Source organism: Eptatretus burgeri, chromosome 10, assembly GCF_056783735.1.
Source record: "Eptatretus burgeri isolate ZD-2024b chromosome 10, Ebu_testis_v1, whole genome shotgun sequence".
Lineage (NCBI taxonomy): Eukaryota > Metazoa > Chordata > Myxini > Myxiniformes > Myxinidae > Eptatretus > Eptatretus burgeri.
Genome location: NC_140970.1, coordinates 2,718,036 through 2,738,083, shown reverse-complemented (window position 1 = coordinate 2,738,083; position 20,048 = coordinate 2,718,036). Strand labels below are relative to the sequence as shown.

At 49.5% G+C, this 20,048-nt stretch overlaps 2 long non-coding RNA genes across 2 annotated transcripts in view; one reads left to right on the top strand and one right to left on the bottom strand.

Annotated features, from left to right (window-relative positions):
* LOC147017819 (uncharacterized) overlaps positions 1–4,904 on the bottom strand; it is an 80,490-nt gene extending 75,586 nt beyond the window's left edge. The window contains exon 1 of the long non-coding RNA XR_015062155.1: positions 4,843–4,904. This is a non-coding gene — a long non-coding RNA (uncharacterized LOC147017819). The remainder of the gene's footprint in view (positions 1–4,842) is intronic.
* Positions 4,905–4,921: 17 nt separating this feature from the next.
* Positions 4,922–5,658, top strand: LOC147017818 (uncharacterized). Its single transcript, XR_015062154.1, has 3 exons — positions 4,922–5,076; positions 5,179–5,289; positions 5,460–5,658. It is a non-coding gene; the product is annotated as an uncharacterized LOC147017818 (long non-coding RNA).
* The last annotated feature ends 14,390 nt before the right edge of the window (positions 5,659–20,048 follow it).

The following is a 20,048-nucleotide window of genomic DNA, read 5'->3' as shown; positions in this document are numbered from 1 at the left end:
AAACCCTCCACCACCTTCGCCTCTCTCCTTCTACGGCCATTCCCGCACCACCTGTGAACACTGAGCGTCGGGCTGTCTCGGGCCCGTTCGGCGATTGGTGCCGAATGCACCGAGCCGCGAGCGCAATGAGCGGCCTTTCCAAGGGAGAATTCGGATCAAGAACGCTACACGCCCACTTCCCTCCGTCCAATTAGCAAGCGCGGAGCGGCTTGGCCCCGCCTCCAGGCACGTCTGTGTGAAATCGATATATGCAAGTTCTAGGATCAGGGGAGATTCACGCCCCCTTTCCTCCGAGCAATGGACGAGCGTGGCTCTGCCCCCGAGGTCATCCTGATCCGGATATTTGCATATTAGCTGCTCCTGCCAGCCTATAAGAAGGCGAGCGCAAGGCGAATGTAGTCAGTCGAGTCGGGTGGAGAGTGAGTCGAGTCGAGTCGGGTGGAGAGTGAGTCGAGTCGGGTGGCGAAGTGATCGGTGTGTCTTCGAGTTTGGTTCTGGAGTCGGCTGAGAAGAGTTGCGGGAAGAGGCAAAGGAGCTCGGGTCCGAGGCAAGAAGGATGGCGGTCAGCGACGAGGTCGCGGTGTGGGATCGCTCGTCGCGGGACCCAAGCTAGCCAGCCATTCTCCTCCCCCAGGGCATCAACAATTCCCCCTTTCCCCCGCGCTGAGATAGTGCAAAAAGGGGGCCCCGTTCCCACCCCACTCCAAACGTCGTGCCAACGAAACCTGCCAAGGAGCACGGAGTCGGGGCACAGCCACGCGGCCACATCTGCGGCTCGCCCGCCAACGCGTCACGAGGACGCGGATAGGACCCCCCCGGTCTCGCGGACCTGGCCGCTCCTCCAGGTCACGCGCACAATTGGCCTACAGGCCTGTCTGCCCCTTGTCTACGAGGGTGGCTTCTTTCCTTTGCTTTTGAGTAAATGTGTGTTGGCGCCGTCTGTAAAGTAGAACTGTATAAGTGTTGCCGTGTGTGCGCGTAGTCGGTAGTAACTCTGCGTCGTTGTTGCTTTTTGTTTTGATTGCTATATGTGCATTTTGACTGTTTGGCTGTATATATGTGCTTTCCGTGTGCCGGGAAATAAATGTGCATTGTGTGAACTGTTTTCCCGTTTCGCTTCGTCTTTTCTTCATTGACCCTCCATTCTGCTTCACGTAAAGGGTTCGTAGTGGGTGCAAAACGCCCGGTAAATAATCTGAACCGTCGAGGTCGACGATAACACCGCTCGGTTATCCCAATAGTACGGAACGAGCCGCCCAAGCGGCTCGTGTCCGGAGTAGACCTGCAGCGAGGTACGATCGCCCGGTTTACCATCCGCGTGGGTACTTAGGTAGGTAGAGTTTGGCGAACAACCCTATCCTACGCGGGTGGCCGATTCTCACGATTGTGGTGAGGTCGAAGGGCCCACCTGTGACTGGCTCCGGGCGATAGTTCCCGGAGGGTCACGACTGAATTGTCCGGCCGGTGGGCGACGCGGTCGCGATTCGAGTGATGTGGCCGTCCGCACGCTGGCGGGCGGGAATTCGCAACAATACTTTGCATTCATTATGATTATATTCGGTTTAAATCTGCTCTTGTCACTTGTGTGCTTCCCTCATCCCCTCCCCATTATTGTGAATAAATATCCCCATTTGTTGAATGTTCTCAGCTCGTCGTGTGTTGTGGGAAGTTAGCAGCCATTGCCGGGTTAACAGGATAATTCGGACCGACGGAACTCGGCAATTGAAACCGCTCGGCATCACACACGGAACGAGCTCGCTAAGTGGCTTGGTTTCGTACGGGTTCCGTCGAGCGTGTGAAGACTCGGTAGATCACCACTGTAGTGTCGTGGCAGAGGTGCGAACAGGCAGACACGAGCCGGAGGGTAACACAACTCCGCTTTATTGCCTCGAGCAAGAGGGTGGGCGTAGGATGCCACCGACACTCTAATCGGCTCGGCACGGGACGTCCAATGCCACTGGCTGGCGCCGTCCAGTCTTGCCTGAGGCTAGCCAGCCAGTCTCGGTCCAAAAGGGCGGGGCCCTCCCCTCGTACCACAAACAATGAGAGCAGGGCGCTTTGACCTTGGTAGACCACCGAGACGTCTGTCACAGCAAGTGGCGTAATCGCTTCGCCGGTGTACGTGTACAGCGAAAGGGTTGCCCTGACCAGGTGAATACCGCGGAGGTCACGAGCGGTCTGTTCGCCTATGATCGGCACCACAGCCCCGGTATCAACTTGAAACACGATCGGTGCCCCGTTCACCTCGACCTTCACTGTCATTGGTCTTGTTACCTTCGGACCAATTGAAAACAGGCTCAACATCGGCTGCATTTCCTGCTCCGGGCTGCCGGGATCGCTATGCCCAGGCTGCAGGCCGCGCTCCAGGTCGCTGGGGTCGTCCCGCACCTCGCTATCCATGACCTTAACGGCGGCCACTGCCATTCGACACACACGCTTCAGATGTCCCACCTTGCGACAATGCAAACACACGGTGTTTTTATACGGGCACACCCGCCGCAGGTGCTGTCCTCCACACCCCCAGCACCCCTGTGTGTTCATCTCGCTGCGCGCGCGGCCGCACTGCGGCGTCCGGTCCCGGCCCGCACCGAAAGGCATGCGCGTGGCCTGGGGCACCTGGGTCATCGCGTGGACCCCGGGGTCACCCGACATGCCCCAGCTGGGATCACCCGTCACGCCCTGTCTGGCGATGGCTCGGACATCTCCGAGAGTCTGCTCGACAGCTGAAGCAGTCTCGACCTCTGAGTGGAATAGAACGTCGACACCTCGCATCCGCAGAATCGCCGACACCGTTTTTGCATCTTGCAACCCAGAAATAAAGCGATCCCTGAGTCGAGCTGGACGCTCCCCCGCCGTGAACTTGCAGGCCACGGACGAATTCTGCAGTCGCGGCACGAAATCGGCAACGCGCTCCTCCGCACCCTTCGCGAGGTGATCAAACTGGTATCGAGCCAGTTGCAATGACTTCTCCGGCGTCATGTGGGCTTTCATCTTCTCCACCACATCCTGAAACGACAGCCCGTCATCACTGGGCTTGTCCGGCACCACCAAATCACTCAGCAGTCGATAATGTGCCATCGATAGCGAAGCGAGCAAGATCGATTTGCACTTGCTCTCGTCGTCTACATTATTCGAGTGGAAATAGCACCCCAACTGTTCTGAAAACAATTCTAAGTCGTCTCCGACGAAGACGGGTACTCGTCCGTGCGCCGTGCCCTGACTTTCAACCATCCTCGAGTCTGTCCTGCCGTTCACTCGGCGTGAATTCGCAGGCGACGGTGAGATGTCTCACCCGTGCGGCGAAACTCGCGATGCGCTTCCCTGGGCTCCTCGCCAGGCGATCGAAGTCGTACCGCGCGAGCTGCGATGATTTACCTGGCGCTCCGTGCGCCGAGCAATCCAATTGCTCCGGCAACGACTCAAAGCCAATGCCGAGGAAAACAGGCACTCTGCACGCGTCGATCCGAAACAGCCTCGTCGCCAAGTGTAGTGTCGTGGCAGAGGTGTGAACAGGCAGACACGAACCAGAGGGTAACACAACTCTGTTTTATTGCCTCGAGCGAGAGGGTGGGCGTAGGATGCCCGTAGCTCTGCTTTATTGTGCACTCGATGCACTCTGCAGGCACACGACCTACAAGACACTAATGATACCACATGCTGCTACTGATGCTACTGGTGCTACAAGTCCCGAGTGGGCGAGTCGGGACATATGAAGCCAGAACCACGTGACCACCACCATCCGTGACTCGGGGCTCCGCCCATACAATACATGCTCCGCCCATACACTACAGTCACGTGGTCTCTTGGTATTTTGAGATTTGGCGAATAACCCTGTACCACGTGGTGGGAATATTGACCCTTCACGGTCCGAAGGGACCTGGACTCTCTGGACTTTTCCGAACAGTACGATCTGATTTCCGGGCAATCGGTCGAGCCGACTCTACTGCTCCACCTGGTGGTCGCGCTCGCGGCCGACGTCCCGGTCCCGCTCGTTGTTGTTGCTCCTTCTGAAAATAAGGTAAAAACAGTGCGGTCGCCTCATCAGGCCCCCTAAAGAAACGGACGCCAACGTTGTCAGACGGAATGAAAACCTGTCATTCTCGTTACAAAAACAGCTAAAATTGATGAAAAAGCGGCCGAAATTTAAACCAACACAGTAATTATGGTCGCAATAGCAGATATAACCGAAACCAACACGTTTATTCTACACACAAGAACGGTCATGACGGACACAAGAACGGTCAATCCCGAAATAGAACGGTGGGGAACGGAAGCAACATCGGTTATTTCCATCGCGAAATGGCGGAGACCGAGGCGAAAGCGATTCATTCCGGTTACCATAACGTGGAAAACATGGCGGCTTGAAAAGTTCTTGAAGTTATGGTAAGTTAACTTTAACGTAGTCTGTCTTGAATATATCATGTCTGTTAATGAAAACCCGTTCGTGGTTCGGGATATTATACAAGCAGCGATAAATGCGCCCTCTTGACTTGATGTGTGGCTGACATTTCGTGAAATCCGTGCCCCAGCGATCAGTGACTATTGATCGTTTATATTTTCAAAAGGTAAAATTTGATAGTAATAATAAATTGCAAATTCCAATAAAGTAACAAAGTTAATATGAAGTAAAAACTGTAAAAAGATCCCATACACAATCCCCTACGTTGAACTGGGCCTACACAACTGGCGATCCTTCACTCGGGGGCTCGAAATACAGGCGAACCAAACATTATCATCACAACAAAATTCGGTTTAATAAATTGTTAAAACTACATCAGGTACTACACACTATATATTATCTATGTTACATTTATGTTCGAGGCACAAGCACTAAAAATTTACATTCCGTAACAGGTCGTTCTCCTGCATCCGCCATCTTGTTCGCACTGCACTAACCGGAATGAACCGCTTTTGTTTCGCTCTCGGACGTTTCGCGACCGAAATAACCAATCTTGCTTCCGTTCCCCACCGTTCTATTTCGGGATTGTCCGTTCTTGTGTCCATCACGACCGTTCTTGTGTGTACAATAAACGTGTTTGTTTCCATTATATCTGCTATTGCGACTGTAATTACTGTGTGGGTTTCAATTTCAGCCGCTTTTTCATCAATTTTAGCTGTTTTTGTAACAACAATGACGGGTTTTCATTCCGTCTGACAACGTTGGCGTGTGTTTGTTAGGGGGGCCTGTTCAAGGCCGGTACAACAACAACAAGGCAAACTCGGTGGTCGCGTGGAGCAGCAAAAATGAATACGAGAACGATTCATGGAATAACACAAACAAACAAGCAGGTAATGTGTGTGTGTGTGTGTGTGTGTGTGTGTGTGTGTGTGTGTGTGTGTGTGTGTGTGTGTGTGTGTGTTTTGTTCATTAGACATATTTATCTATCTCTATCTCTCCCCTCTCTCTGTCTTTGGACATATCCGGACGATGGTTATGTCTGGACGGTGTTTCTTTCCAGACGTTTCCAGGCAGGGTTTGTCTCTGGATGCATCCGGGCGGTGTTTATGTCCGGACAGGAGTTTGTCTCCGGACGTGTCCAAGTGGTGTTTCTCTCTGGCCAGCTTGGGTCCAAACGCGTCTGGGCGGTAACTAACGCTCCACCACACGTCTGCCTTTTCCTTCCTCTCACCTCACACTGTCTTCCCTTCCCCCACCCCTCCTCGATCCCCTCCCTCTTCTCCCCTTCCCCACCTCTCCCCTTCCCCACCTCTCTCCCCTACCCCACCTCTCTCCCCCTCCCCACCTCTCTCCCCCTCCCCACCTCTCTCCCCTACCCCACCTCTCTCCCCCTCCCCACCTCTCTCTCCCCCAACTCTCTCCCCCCTTCCCCCCCCCCCCCAACTAAATGACTGGTGGTATTTGCTCGTGCAAAATAAACTTGTAATTATAAATGCAGAAGTTTTATTCATACTAATGCAAAATATTCATTTTCGAAAGTTAATAGTGCCCCCTCCCCTTAGGGGGGGGAGGGGTTATAGGGGAAGAGCAAAGCTGAAGGTTGTCCGCAGGCACTGAATACCCTTGCACCAGCCCTGAGTACCCTGTACTGCATATACCAAGTTATTAAACTGTATTAATTAAACTCATTTTGGGAATATATATCTGAATGGAAAAGTGAAGCAATGCTGGGGTATGTTCAGTGACCAAGCAGCAGGCTTGCACTTGCCAAGTCAGCCGTTCTTCATCAGCGGTTTCAAACGGAGTGCTTAAGCCACTTGGCGAGTCCTCTCCAAGAAATTTGGGAACTTAACACACCCTGGGTCTCACACCTCTTGTGTACGGTGGTCAATTAAAAAGCACGTTTTAACAGCGAATTATGATGCACCGAGTGAAACTCTTCTTCCCACAATATGGAAGTTGGTTTTGAAGAGTGTCTGCATTTTGTTAAGAGCGTACATCGAAAACCGTTCAGCAGAGACAATTGAAACTTCACCACATGTTACATGACCATGTGACATAGCGGTCACTCTTTTAGGTCAACATTGGCCAAATTTGTGAAATCCTCAATTTTTATCCAATTGACTTGAAATTTGAAGGATTTCCATAAAAATGACCATGCGTCACATGGCCTGGCAGCCATATTGGATCTAAGGGGAAATCTGAAAATATTCGTAGGAGAAACCGCTTAACCGATCAATGCAAAATTTCACAAATTGATCAACGACCCATGGGAAATATGTTTTGTTTTTTTGTTTATTTGTTTTTTTTGTATACCTTGTCGAGGCTCGTGTGAGAGCTAACACACAACGCACATCAAGGGGAACATGGGGTATACAAGATGGACACTACAGGGACTTTCAGGAAGGAAAGCAGGGAATTTGAAGGAGGTGGGCTTGGGTGGATTATCGGGGGTAGAAAACATCGAGGATTTGGATGGGGGGATGATAAGTGGTGGTGGTGAACAGCTGTTTTGAAGGCCTGGAGGGAAGAATGGGAATGAATTGGGTGAGGGCGTTTATTCCAAAGGCGGGAAAAAAAGAGGAATGAAAGGGTAAAGGTGAGCAGTGATTCATGATTTTGGTAGTTTTATCAGAAGGGGTTGTTGGTGGACCTTGAGCGCCCTGCGGAAATGTGGTGGGGACAAATCGCAGATAGAGCAGGGGGGGCGAGGCTGGAGAGGAGACGGTAGAAGACAGAGACCACCGACCAACCTGCAGTGATTGAGTGAGAGGCCCAAAGACTCGGCCTCATTGTGGGAGATGCCAATGATTCGAAATGCCTTGGTTTCTACAGCGTGAAGCCGAGAAAGGTGGGAGGCAGGAGCACCAGCCCAGAGGGGAGAGCAGTACTCCATCAGGCTGCGGACAAAAGCTTTGTAAGTAGTCAGGAGCTCAGGTGGGCCGAGGAAGGACTTTGCACGACGGAGGATTCCCAGTCGGCAACTGGCTTTGGAGGCGAGGTTTGAAATGTGGCTTTCCCAGGAAAGGTCATGGCAGATAGTGAGACACAAAAGCTTGAAAGAAAGGTCTTCTTCCAGAGGATTGTTGAGAAAGTGGATGGGGGGGTTTTCTAAATGGTCCTTTCGAAGAGACATAGTGAGAGTGTGAGATTTGTCCGGATTGAAAGACATGTTCCACGTGTTGGACCAGTTTGTGATTTTACCCAGATCTGCAGTGAGCGAAGAAGCTGTTGCTTGCCGGTCTGAGGGATGACAGATGTTACGGCAGAGGGTGGAGTCGTCGGCAAAGAGAAATAGAGGATTTTCCAGAGAGTCAGAGCGATCATTGATGAAAACCAGAAAAAGAACAGGGCCCAGAACGCTACCTTGAGGAACTCCATCCTGGACAGGAAGAGGGGATGAAAGAACTCCATTTAGGGCCACACGTTGACTGCGACAGGAGAGGAAGTCTGCGAGCCATGAGTGGAGATGGCCTTGGATACCATGGGAAGAGAGTTTGATGAGTAGGGCAGGGTGTCAGACTGTGTCAAAAGCACGTGATATGTCCAGGGATACGGCTGGGATTTCCTGTCTGGCATTGAGGACTTCCATCCATTGTTGGGAGAGCAGAAGCAGCATATCAAGGGTAGAGTGACCTGGTCTGAAACCAAATTGATGATAGGAAATCAAGCCATTGGAGAAAAGGAAGGATTTGATGTCTGAAGCGATGATGGATTCCATAACCTTGTTGATGATTGGGAGAAGGCTGATTGGTCTGTAGTTGCAAGGATCTGTTTTTGCACCTTTTTATGCAGGGCAGTGATGTTTGCTGATTTCCAAGCAGATGGCAGATGACCTTGAGCAAATGAGAGGGTGAATAGAACAGAGAGAGGGTGAGCAAGAGGAGAAGAGCAGGCTTTGAGGACACGTGGGCTGATGCCGTCTGGACCGGTTGCAGAATCTGACTCGAGGTTTGACAGCAAGCTCTCCACCTTGTCAGGAGAAAAGGATACAGAGTCCAGGGACAGTTGGGTGCGACTGGGTAAGGTGGGTACAGAAAGTGATGGGTTTTGGACACAAGATTTAGCTGCAAACACAGAGTTTAGGCATTCATGATGCTTCGATAATGCTTGATAATGCATGATGCTTGATAATGATGTCTTTGGTCACATGGCCTGCCAACCATATTGGATCAAAGGAAAAAAAAATCAACTCAAAAAACAAGAGTTGGTTTGTACCAAGTCCTTCTGAAGACTGTGGGAGGTATGTATTCGATGATTACCATCTAGTTTGTGAGTGAACAGAGTGCACTATCTCATACAACCATCGAACGAATGGAAGGTTCTACTGCCCAAATGAAGAAAAATAGCATCTTCAGGATTGAACTGAAAATAGATTAATCAGGTAATTATGATGATTCTTTTTCACTTTGCATGTTTATTTTCAACGAGGACTAGTTGGCCATGGACTGCTATAGGTGCCTGTGAAACCCCCGCATCCCCACCTCACAAACCTCTGACACTATATTTTTTCTGATGCCCGAGAGCTGGAGTTTTCAAACTGGTCCGTGGACCCTCGGATGTCTGCAAGAGGGTTCATGGCAAGATGAAAGAAAGAAAAAAAAGAACTGATTTTTTTTTTGAAAAAACCCATTTAATTTTTGCCCCCTCATTAATAGTTACCCGTTGGCACCGACAACTTACAAGCCATGGTCACCTCGGAGCCACTGAGTGGCCACTTTTCAGTAATTTTCATATTTATGTCGGCACCAACGGGTTAAAAATGCATTTAAAAATTTTTTTTTTACTCCTGCAGTATGGGTGACCCATCCAGTAGCAAGATCAAGATGGACGGGGTTTTTCATTTTTTGAACGAAAATCATCTAACAAGCCCTCAACTGCCGGTTAATCACGTGAAGCGAGCAGCACGAGCACAAGTGAGAGAAAACCAAAACTGGGGAAGTACGAGCCCTTCCATATTGAGTGTCAGTTAAGCTTTGTGGTGAAGAAAAAATGGAGTGGAGTGCCCCAAGTGTGTTCCCTGTCAAGAGATCCCCTCTGATGAATGTTTGAAGCCATCAAAACCAAAAAGACACCAACAGGAACACCCTACCGAGGCCAGAAAACCTGTTGATTTCTTCAAATGACAAGATTAATCTCTGGCCAGACAGGCGAGGACGTTCCAGAGAGGGCATTAAAAACATCCTTTTTAGCATCCTTTCAAATTGGCCACACCAAGAAACAGCACACAATCTTGGAAGATTTACTGTTACCAGCAACCAGAGACATTGTCCAGGAATTACTTGGGGAGGATGCCGCCAAGAAAATTGATGCAGTGCCCTCACAATACTGTGAGTAGGAGGATAGGTGACGCGGCCGGGGACGTTGCTGTCCAACTTTAGGAGCAGGTGAGAGAACCAGTGAGTTACAAGGAGATAATTTTCTGCAGAGCCAGCGAGGGTAGGACTACCAGGCAGGGCATTTTGGATGAATACCTTGAGTCTAATTCAGATGACTGGTCTCGTTGTGCAGGGTCGTGTAATGACGGCGCTGCTATGACAGACAAACACAGCGGAGCCGGTTGCCCTCATAAAAGCAAAAGCCCCCAATGTTGTCGGCACACATTACATGCTCCATTGTGAGGCACTTGCTTCAAAACGCAATGATGATGAATTACATCAGATTCTGTGGGATGTTGTGAATATAATGAACCATGTAAAAGCACACCCCCTGTTTGGAATACTTTGCCATGAAATGGGTGCTAACTTTGAGGGCTTGCTGCTCCTTTCTGAAGTGCGCTGGTTATGGCGTGGGGCAGTTTTGAATCACGTGTTTGCACTATTAAGAGAGCCGGCCAACTTTCTTTGTTTGCACTGCGGAGAGAGCTGGCCGACTTTCTTTCATCTGAAAAGTAAGACCTTGACAGTTGTTTCGAGGATGAGTCATGGATGCCGAAGTTAGCAAATCTGGCACACATTTTCCAGCATCTAAATAGACTTGATCAGAGCATGCAAGGCCGTGAAGTCTGGATTTTTAATGTGCAAGACAAAGTACGTGCATTCACACAAAAAGTCTCCCTGTGGGTAAGCAAACTCGAGGAGAGAGTCGCTGAAATGTTCCCACTCTATCACCAGGAACGTCTGACGTCCGGTGCAGACATCATCACATCATTAGACATATTTATCTATCTCTATCTCTCCCCTCTCTCTGTCTTTGGACATATCCGGACGATGGTTATGTCTGGACGGTGTTTCTTTCCAGACGTTTCCAGGCAGGGTTTGTCTCTGGATGCATCCGGGCGGTGTTTATGTCCGGACAGGAGTTTGTCTCCGGACGTGTCCAAGTGGTGTTTCTCTCTGGCCAGCTTGGGTCCAAACGCGTCTGGGCGGTAACTAACGCTCCACCACACGTCTGCCTTTTCCTTCCTCTCACCTCACACTGTCTTCCCTTCCCCCACCCCTCCTCGATCCCCTCCCTCCTCTCCCCTTCCCCACCTCTCTCCCCACCTCTCTTCCCACCCCCACCTCTCTGCCCTTCCCCACCTCTCTCCCCTACCCCACCTCTCTCCCCCTCCCCACCTCTCTCCCCCTCCCCCACCTCTCTCCCCCTCCCCCCCTCTCTCCCCCCCAACTCTCTCCCCCCTTCCCCCCCCCATCAACTAAATGACTGGTGGTATTTGCTCGTGCAAAATAAACTTGTAATTCCTGGGAAAGTCACATTTCAAACCTCGCCTCAAAAGCCAGTCGCCGACTGGGAATCCTCCGTCGTGCAAAGTCCTTCCTCGGCCCTCTTGAGCTCCTGACTACTTACAAAGCTTTTGTCCGTAGCCTGATGGAGTACTGCTCTCCCCTCTGGGCTGGTGCTCCTGCCTCCCACCTTTCTCGACTTCACGCTGTCGAAACCAGGGCTTTTAAGATCATTGGCATCTCCCGCAATGAAGCTGAGTCTTTGGGCCTCTCACTCAATCACCGCAGGTTGGTCGGTGGTCTTTCTGTCTTCTACCGACTCCTCTCCAGCCTTGCCCCCCCTGCTCTCTCTGCGATTTGTCCCAACCACATTTCCACAGGGCGCTCAAGGTCCGCCAACAACCCCCTTCTGGTAAAACTACCAAAATCACGAATCACTGCTCATCTTCACTCTTTCATTCCTCTTTTTTCCCGCCTTTGGAATAAACTTCCTCACTCTATTCTTTCCCATTCTTCCCTTCAGGCTTTCAAAACAGCTGTTCACCACCACCTCTTATCTTCCCCCATCCAAATCCTCGATCTTTTCTACCCCCGATAATCCACCCAAGCCCACTTCCTTCAATTCTCCTGCTTTCCTTCCTGAAAGTCCCTTTAATGTCCATCTTCCCCTCGCCATGTTCCCCGTCCCATCCCCATCCCTCTCCCTTCCACAGTTCACCTGTGTCTGTTCCCCAATGTTTTGTCCCTTCCACTCCCGCCCCTCTTGTCTCATGCCTCCTTGCTGTGAGTTGTGTGTTAGCTCTCATACGAGCCTCGACCAAGGTATACAAAAAAAAAAAAAAAAAAAAAAAAAAAAAAAATTATAAATGCAGAAGTTTTATTCATACTAATGCAAAATATTCATTTTCGAAAGTTAATAGTGCCCCCTCCCCTTAGGGGGGGAGGGGTTATAGGGGAAGAGCAAAGCTGAAGGTTGTCCGCAGGCACTGAATACCCTTGCACCAGCCCTGAGTACCCTGTACTGCATATACCAAGTTATTAAACTGTATTAATTAAACTCATTTTGGGAATATATATCTGAATGGAAAAGTGAAGCAATGCTGGGGTATGTTCAGTTACCAAGCAGCAGGCTTGCACTTGCCAAGTCAGCCGTTCTTCATCAGCGGTTTCAAACGGAGTGCTTAAGCCACTTGGCGAGTCCTCTCCAAGAAACTTGGGAACTTAACACACCCTGGGTCTCACACCTCTTGTGTACGGTGGTCAATTAAAAAGCACGTTTTAACAGCGAATTATGATGCACCGAGTGAAACTCTTCTTCCCACAATATGGAAGTTGGTTTTGAAGAGTGTCTGCATTTTGTTAAGAGCGTACATCGAAAACCGTTCAGCAGAGACAATTGAAACTTCACCACATGTTACATGACCATGTGACATAGCGGTCACTCTTTTAGGTCAACATTGGCCAAATTTGTGAAATCCTCAATTTTTATCCAATTGACTTGAAATTTGAAGGATTTCCATAAAAATGACCATGCGTCACATGGCCTGGCAGCCATATTGGATCTAAGGGGAAATCTGAAAATATTCGTAGGAGAAACCGCTTAACCGATCAATGCAAAATTTCACAAATTGATCAACGACCCATGGGAAATATGTTTTGTTTTTTTGTTTATTTGTTTTTTTTGTATACCTTGTCGAGGCTCGTGTGAGAGCTAACACACAACGCACATCAAGGGGAACATGGGGTATACAAGATGGACACTACAGGGACTTTCAGGAAGGAAAGCAGGGAATTTGAAGGAGGTGGGCTTGGGTGGATTATCGGGGGTAGAAAAGATCGAGGATTTGGATGGGGGGATGATAAGTGGTGGTGGTGAACAGCTGTTTTGAAGGCCTGGAGGGAAGAATGGGAATGAATTGGGTGAGGGCGTTTATTCCAAAGGCGGGAAAAAAAGAGGAATGAAAGGGTAAAGGTGAGCAGTGATTCATGATTTTGGTAGTTTTATCAGAAGGGGTTGTTGGTGGACCTTGAGCGCCCTGCGGAAATGTGGTGGGGACAAATCGCAGATAGAGCAGGGGGGGCGAGGCTGGAGAGGAGACGGTAGAAGACAGAGACCACCGACCAACCTGCAGTGATTGAGTGAGAGGCCCAAAGACTCGGCCTCATTGCGGGAGATGCCAATGATTCGAAATGCCTTGGTTTCTACAGCGTGAAGCCGAGAAAGGTTGGAGGCAGGAGCACCAGCCCAGAGGGGAGAGCAGTACTCCATCAGGCTGCGGACAAAAGCTTTGTAAGTAGTCAGGAGCTCAGGTGGGCCGAGGAAGGACTTTGCACGACGGAGGATTCCCAGTCGGCAACTGGCTTTGGAGGCGAGGTTTGAAATGTGGCTTTCCCAGGAAAGGTCATGGCAGATAGTGAGACACAAAAGCTTGAAAGAAAGGTCTTCTTCCAGAGGATTGTTGAGAAAGTGGATGGGGGGGTTTTCTAAATGGTCCTTTCGAAGAGACATAGTGAGAGTGTGAGATTTGTCCGGATTGAAAGACATGTTCCACGTGTTGGACCAGTTTGTGATTTTACCCAGATCTGCAGTGAGCGAAGAAGCTGTTGCTTGCCGGTCTGAGGGATGACAGATGTTACGGCAGAGGGTGGAGTCATCAGCAAAGAGATATAGAGGATTTTCCAGAGAGTCAGAGCGATCATTGATGAAAACCAGAAAAAGAACAGGGCCCAGAACGCTACCTTGAGGAACTCCATCCTGGACAGGAAGAGGGGATGAAAGAACTCCATTTAGGGCCACACGTTGACTGTGACAGGAGAGGAAGTCTGCGAGGCATGAGTGGAGATGGCCTTGGATACCATGGGAAGAGAGTTTGATGAGTAGGGCAGGGTGCCAGACTGTGTCAAAAGCACGTGATATGTCCAGGGATACGGCTGGGATTTCCTGTCTGGCATTGAGGACTTCCATCCATTGTTGGGAGAGCAGAAGCAGCATATCAAGGGTAGAGTGACCTGGTCTGAAACCAAATTGATGATTGGAAATCAAGCCATTGGAGAAGAGGAAGGATTTGATGTCTGAAGCGATGATGGATTCCATAACCTTGCTGATGATTGGGAGAAGGCTGATTGGTCTGTAGTTGCAAGGATCTGTTTTTGCACCTTTTTATGCAGGGCAGTGATGTTTGCTGATTTCCAAGCAGATGGCAGATGACCTTGGGAAAATGAGAGGGTGAATGGAACAGAGAGAGGGTGAGCAAGAGCAGAAGAGCAGGCTTTGAGGACACGTGGGCTGATGCCGTCTGGACCGGTTGCAGAATCTGACTCAAGGTTTGACAGCAAGCTCTCCACCTTGTCAGGAGAAAAGGATACAGAGTCCAGGGACAGTTGGGTGCGACTGGGTAAGGTGGGTACAGAAAGTGATGGGTTTTGGACACAAGATTTAGCTGCAAACACCGAGTTTAGGCATTCATGATGCTTCGATAATGCTTGATAATGCATGATGCTTGATAATGATGTCTTCGGTCACATGGCCTGCCAACCATATTGGATCAAAGGAAAAAAAAATCAACTCAAAAAACAAGAGTTGGTTTGTACCAAGTCCTTCTGAAGACTGTGGGAGGTATGTATTCGATGATTACCATCTAGTTTGTGAGTGAACAGAGTGCACTATCTCATACAACCATCGAACGAATGGAAGGTTCTACTGCCCAAATGAAGAAAAATAGCATCTTCAGGATTGAACTGAAAATAGATTAATCAGGTAATTATGATGATTCTTTTTCACTTTGCATGTTTATTTTCAACGAGGACTAGTTGGCCATGGACTGCTATAGGTGCCTGTGAACCCCCCCCCCCGCATCCCCACCTCACAAACCTCTGACACTATATTTTTTCTGATGCCCGAGAGCTGGAGTTTTCAAACTGGTCCGTGGACCCTCGGATGTCTGCAAGAGGGTTCATGGCAAGATGAAAGAAAGAAAAAAAAGAACTGATTTTTTTTTTGAAAAAACCCATTTAATTTTTGCCCCCTCATTAATAGTTACCCGTTGGCACCGACAACTTACAAGCCATGGTCACCTCGGAGCCACTGAGTGGCCACTTTTCAGTAATTTTCATATTTATGTCGGCACCAACGGGTTAAAAATGCATTTAAAAATTTTTTTTTTACTCCTGCAGTATGGGTGACCCATCCAGTAGCAAGATCAAGATGGACGGGGTTTTTCATTTTTTGAACGAAAATCATCTAACAAGCCCTCAACTGCCGGTTAATCACGTGAAGCGAGCAGCACGAGCACAAGTGAGAGAAAACCAAAACTGGGGAAGTACGAGCCCTTCCATATTGAGTGTCAGTTAAGCTTTGTGGTGAAGAAAAAATGGAGTGGAGTGCCCCAAGTGTGTTCCCTGTCAAGAGATCCCCTCTGATGAATGTTTGAAGCCATCAAAACCAAAAAGACACCAACAGGAACACCCTACCGAGGCCAGAAAACCTGTTGATTTCTTCAAATGACAAGATTAATCTCTGGCCAGACAGGCGAGGACGTTCCAGAGAGGGCATTAAAAACATCCTTTTTAGCATCCTTTCAAATTGGCCACACCAAGAAACAGCACACAATCTTGGAAGATTTACTGTTACCAGCAACCAGAGACATTGTCCAGGAATTACTTGGGGAGGATGCCGCCAAGAAAATTGATGCAGTGCCCTCACAATACTGTGAGTAGGAGGATAGGTGACACGGCCGGGGACGTTGCTGTCCAACTTTAGGAGCAGGTGAGAGAACCAGTGAGTTACAAGGAGATAATTTTCTGCAGAGCCAGCGAGGGTAGGACTACCAGGCAGGGCATTTTGGATGAATACCTTGAGTCTAATTCAGATGACTGGTCTCGTTGTGCAGGGTCGTGTAATGACGGCGCTGCTATGACAGACAAACACAGCGGAGCCGGTTGCCCTCATAAAAGCAAAAGCCCCCAATGTTGTCGGCACACATTACATGCTCCATTGTGAGGCACTTGCTTCAAAACGCAATGATGATGAATTACATCAGATTCTGTGGGATGTTGTGAATATAATGAACCATGTAAAAGCACACCCCTGTTTGGAATACTTTGCCATGAAATGGGTGCTAACTTTGAGGGCTTGCTGCTCCTTTCTGAAGTGCGCTGGTTATGGCGTGGGGCAGTTTTGAATCACGTGTTTGCACTATTAAGAGAGCCGGCCAACTTTCTTTGTTTGCACTGCGGAGAGAGCTGGCCGACTTTCTTTCATCTGAAAAGTAAGACCTTGACAGTTGTTTCGAGGATGAGTCATGGATGCCGAAGTTAGCAAATCTGGCACACATTTTCCAGCATCTAAATAGACTTGATCAGAGCATGCAAGGCCGTGAAGTCTGGATTTTTAATGTGCAAGACAAAGTACGTGCATTCACACAAAAAGTCTCCCTGTGGGTAAGCAAACTCGAGGAGAGAGTCGCTGAAATGTTCCCACTCTATCACCAGGAACGTCTGACGTCCGGTGCAGACATCATCACATCCCTTATTTCTTTTTCCATCTGGCGCATCTGAAGGGCTACTTCAGAGACGATTTCCCCAACAATGACAACTCACACCTAAACTGGATTAGAGACCCCCTTTGCAGCCCGGGTTGGTGTACATCTCGATATGAAGTCGCAAGAGGAACTCGTTGAAATGTCAAATGAAGGGGGTTGGAAAATCAAGTTATCTGCCTTTCCACTGTCATTGTTCTGGACCTATGCAAGAAATGACTATCCTACCCTGGTTGAGAAAGCTTTGGAATTCCTTTTATCATTCGCCACAACCTACTTGTGTGAGGCAGGACTTTCTGCTCTCAAAACCAAGCACAGAGCATGCCTGCGGGCGAACAATGACGTGCAAGCCTGGTGTTAGCTTTGCGGTTAGGGTGGCCGGCTTGGGATCTTAGGCTCCTGAGTTCGAGCCCCAGCCGTTGAATTAACACCAGGTGGGGTTGACTCAGCCCGTCATCCTTCCGACGTCAGCGAAATGAATACCAGTGCACTGGTAATCGAGGGCACTGCATCAGCAGCACAGCCGTGCCCCCAGCCAATGATGCCACCCGCAGCCTTGTGCTGCATACGAAGGAGGAACACTGACATGCGTCTGGGACTCGTATAAAACCCCATATTGACAAATTGTGCAAGAGCTACCAAGCCCATCCATTCCACTAGAAAGTGCAAGCCTGATAGCCTGATTTGTTTTTTGTTGCACAGTTTTTGTAATGAAGGTAAATTTGTTTATTTTGTTTCTGGTGGTACCGCATTACTGTGTCAAATAGAAGCTATATTGTTGCGAATTTGGAAACCCATCGCACACAACATACAGGTCCGATAGATCAGTTATATCGGTAAGTATGTGTTTTATAGACAGCTTCCTTTCCCTTGTCTAATGGGAAAATAAATGTTCGTGCGCTGTGAGTTACTTTTGCTAGTTAGGATTTCCTTTTATTTGTAACACCATCAGTAAAGACATTATCAACGACAGCAACGGTTTACTTCAGTTCTGCAGAGAACAACGAGAATCCTCTGCCCCGGGATTCTCCGCGTGCCGAGTGGGGGAGGGGTCTCGCCGCGCCGGAGCGCATAAAAGGGGAGTCAGTCAACGGAACAGCGGTCTGTCTGGCTGGTCTTGGTCGACGTCATCGTCTTTGTCCTCCTCGCGATCGAGAGCCTGAGGAGCCGCAGGAGCTGGTCTGGAGCAGGAGAAGCGGGTGAGGAGCCTGAGAAGCTGGTCTGGAGCGGGAGAAGTTGGTTTGGAGCGGGAGAAGCAGAAGTTTGTCTGGAGCCTGGGAAGAAGCTGGTCTGGGTCGTCGTCGTCGTCATCTTCTTCCTCCTCCTCCGCCGCACGATCGAGCGCTCGAGAGACACCATCCCCCCCCACAAGAACCGCAAGGGTCGCACACCGGTGTCCGGGTTCGGCTCGCCTCTCGCTGGTCGACGCGAAGACCACACGAGGTGGACAGGTCCAAGACAGACCCTGGTCTTCAGCCCGACTGTCCTCCGGGCTGGAGGTCCGAATAAAGACCATTCGGTCCCATTCTTTGGGTGTGTGTGCATGTGTGTGTGTCCGTGGGCCCATCTATCAAGGAGTGAACTGTATAAGTGCTCTTGTTGTACATACCTTGCATACCTCCATTTATAAATATTCGGTTCAGCTCTGCCCTTATGTGCCCCACTCATCCCCAATTGTGAACAAATACCCCGATTGTTCAATGTTTCAGCTCGTTCACGTCTATTCCTTCATTTGCTTCGCGTGCTGAGTGTTGGAAAATTATCCAGGCCGTTGCCATTGTAACGGGATATTTGGGACCGACGGATCTCGGCAATCAAACCGCTCGGATCGCACACGGAACGGGTACGCTAAGCGGCTCGTTCCGTACGGGAGCCGTCGAGGGTGAATTTCCCCGGAAGGTTGGACCACGTGGGTATTTAGGTAAATTGAGATTGGCAATCGACCCTACTCCACGTGGTCTGTCTATTGGCGAACTTCGGTCCAAAAGGGACCTGTACTTTTCCGAAAAGGTACGATCTGAATTCTGGGCGATCGGTCGAGCAGACTCTGCAGCTCCATCTAGCGGCCGTGCTTGCGGCCGATGCCCGGCCCCACAACAATATTGCTTTGAATTGAAAACAACAAAAACATTGAAAGGTAAAGGCATCTTATTTATTACTTCATGTAGGCCTAAGCAATAGAAAGGGAGGTGCAAAGCACCACTCCTTTAAAATGGAATGGTTTCTCGATTTGCAACCTTAACATCGGGACTGAAAATTCGTTTCTCGGCTTCAACTGGTTACATGTAGAGGGGGGATATTTTTTTTTTTGTATTTTTATAGTTGGGGGCCCTCGGCCAGGTTCTCATCATATTTAAGGGATTGAAAACACATGCCCGAGAGTATTCTGAACATGAAATCAAACGTGAACATTGCATAAATTGGAATGAACTTGTCATCATTTTGGCTCAATATTTAGAGGTAGCCTCAAAACACGACCGTGGTCCATTCGCATCGCATGCCGTTTCCATGTTTAATATTTTGGTAATTTGTGGGGTCATGGTAGCATGCCTGGTGTTGGCTTAATGGTTAGCGTGATGGGCTTGAGATCCCAAGATCCTGAATTCAAATCCCACTCAGCTGTTGCATTAATAACAGGTGGGGTTGACTATGCCTGTCATCCTTCTGAGGTCGGCAAAATGAGTACCAGCTTGCTGGTATTCTGCGATGGAGTGGTGACACGTCCAGGATTGTGCCCAATAGCCAAGGAGACTGCGAAGGCAGCACCAACGTTCTGCACAGAGTATGGTCCCAATGTATGGATGGATGAATGGTAGCAGTAATACATACACATGAGGTACCAAATGAAAGCTTAGCTTCTGCTGGTTCTTCTGAAATTGGTACCATCCCAGCCTCGGCTGGATGTTGGCAAGCTCAAGGATGAGAGGGTAGCTGAGTTTGTGAACAAGCCGAGTGGAGATTTGGGGGGTCTGGGTGTTTTGGGAGATCCTGAAGAGTTGTGGAATGTCTTCAAGACCACTGTCCTTGATGTTGCTGGTGGATGTCTTGGAACTCACCATCGGGCGAAGAATAATTTTGTCTCAAGGGACACTGGATACCATTGACCAGTCGCAGGGCCAGGCTGAATGGCAGAGCTGAGCTATTCAGGTAGCTGAGACGTAAAACTGTGCGTGCGCCGAGTGTGGACAAGGAGGCCTATGTGCGAGGAATCTGTGAGGGGGTAGAGCATCACCTGTGGACAGGTGATTCTCGTCCCGCTTACAGGGGAATTTGTGTATTGCGTTCATCCAAGCCCATCCCTCGGTGTACTGCAGTTAGAGCAGAGGGTGGTTGGCTCTTGACAGAGGAGACCGAAGTGAAGGCCCGCTAGGCCGGTGACTTTGAGTGGTTGTACCAGGCTGATCCTCCAGCTGTCGAGTTAGACGTCGGGTGTCACAATCCTTGTTG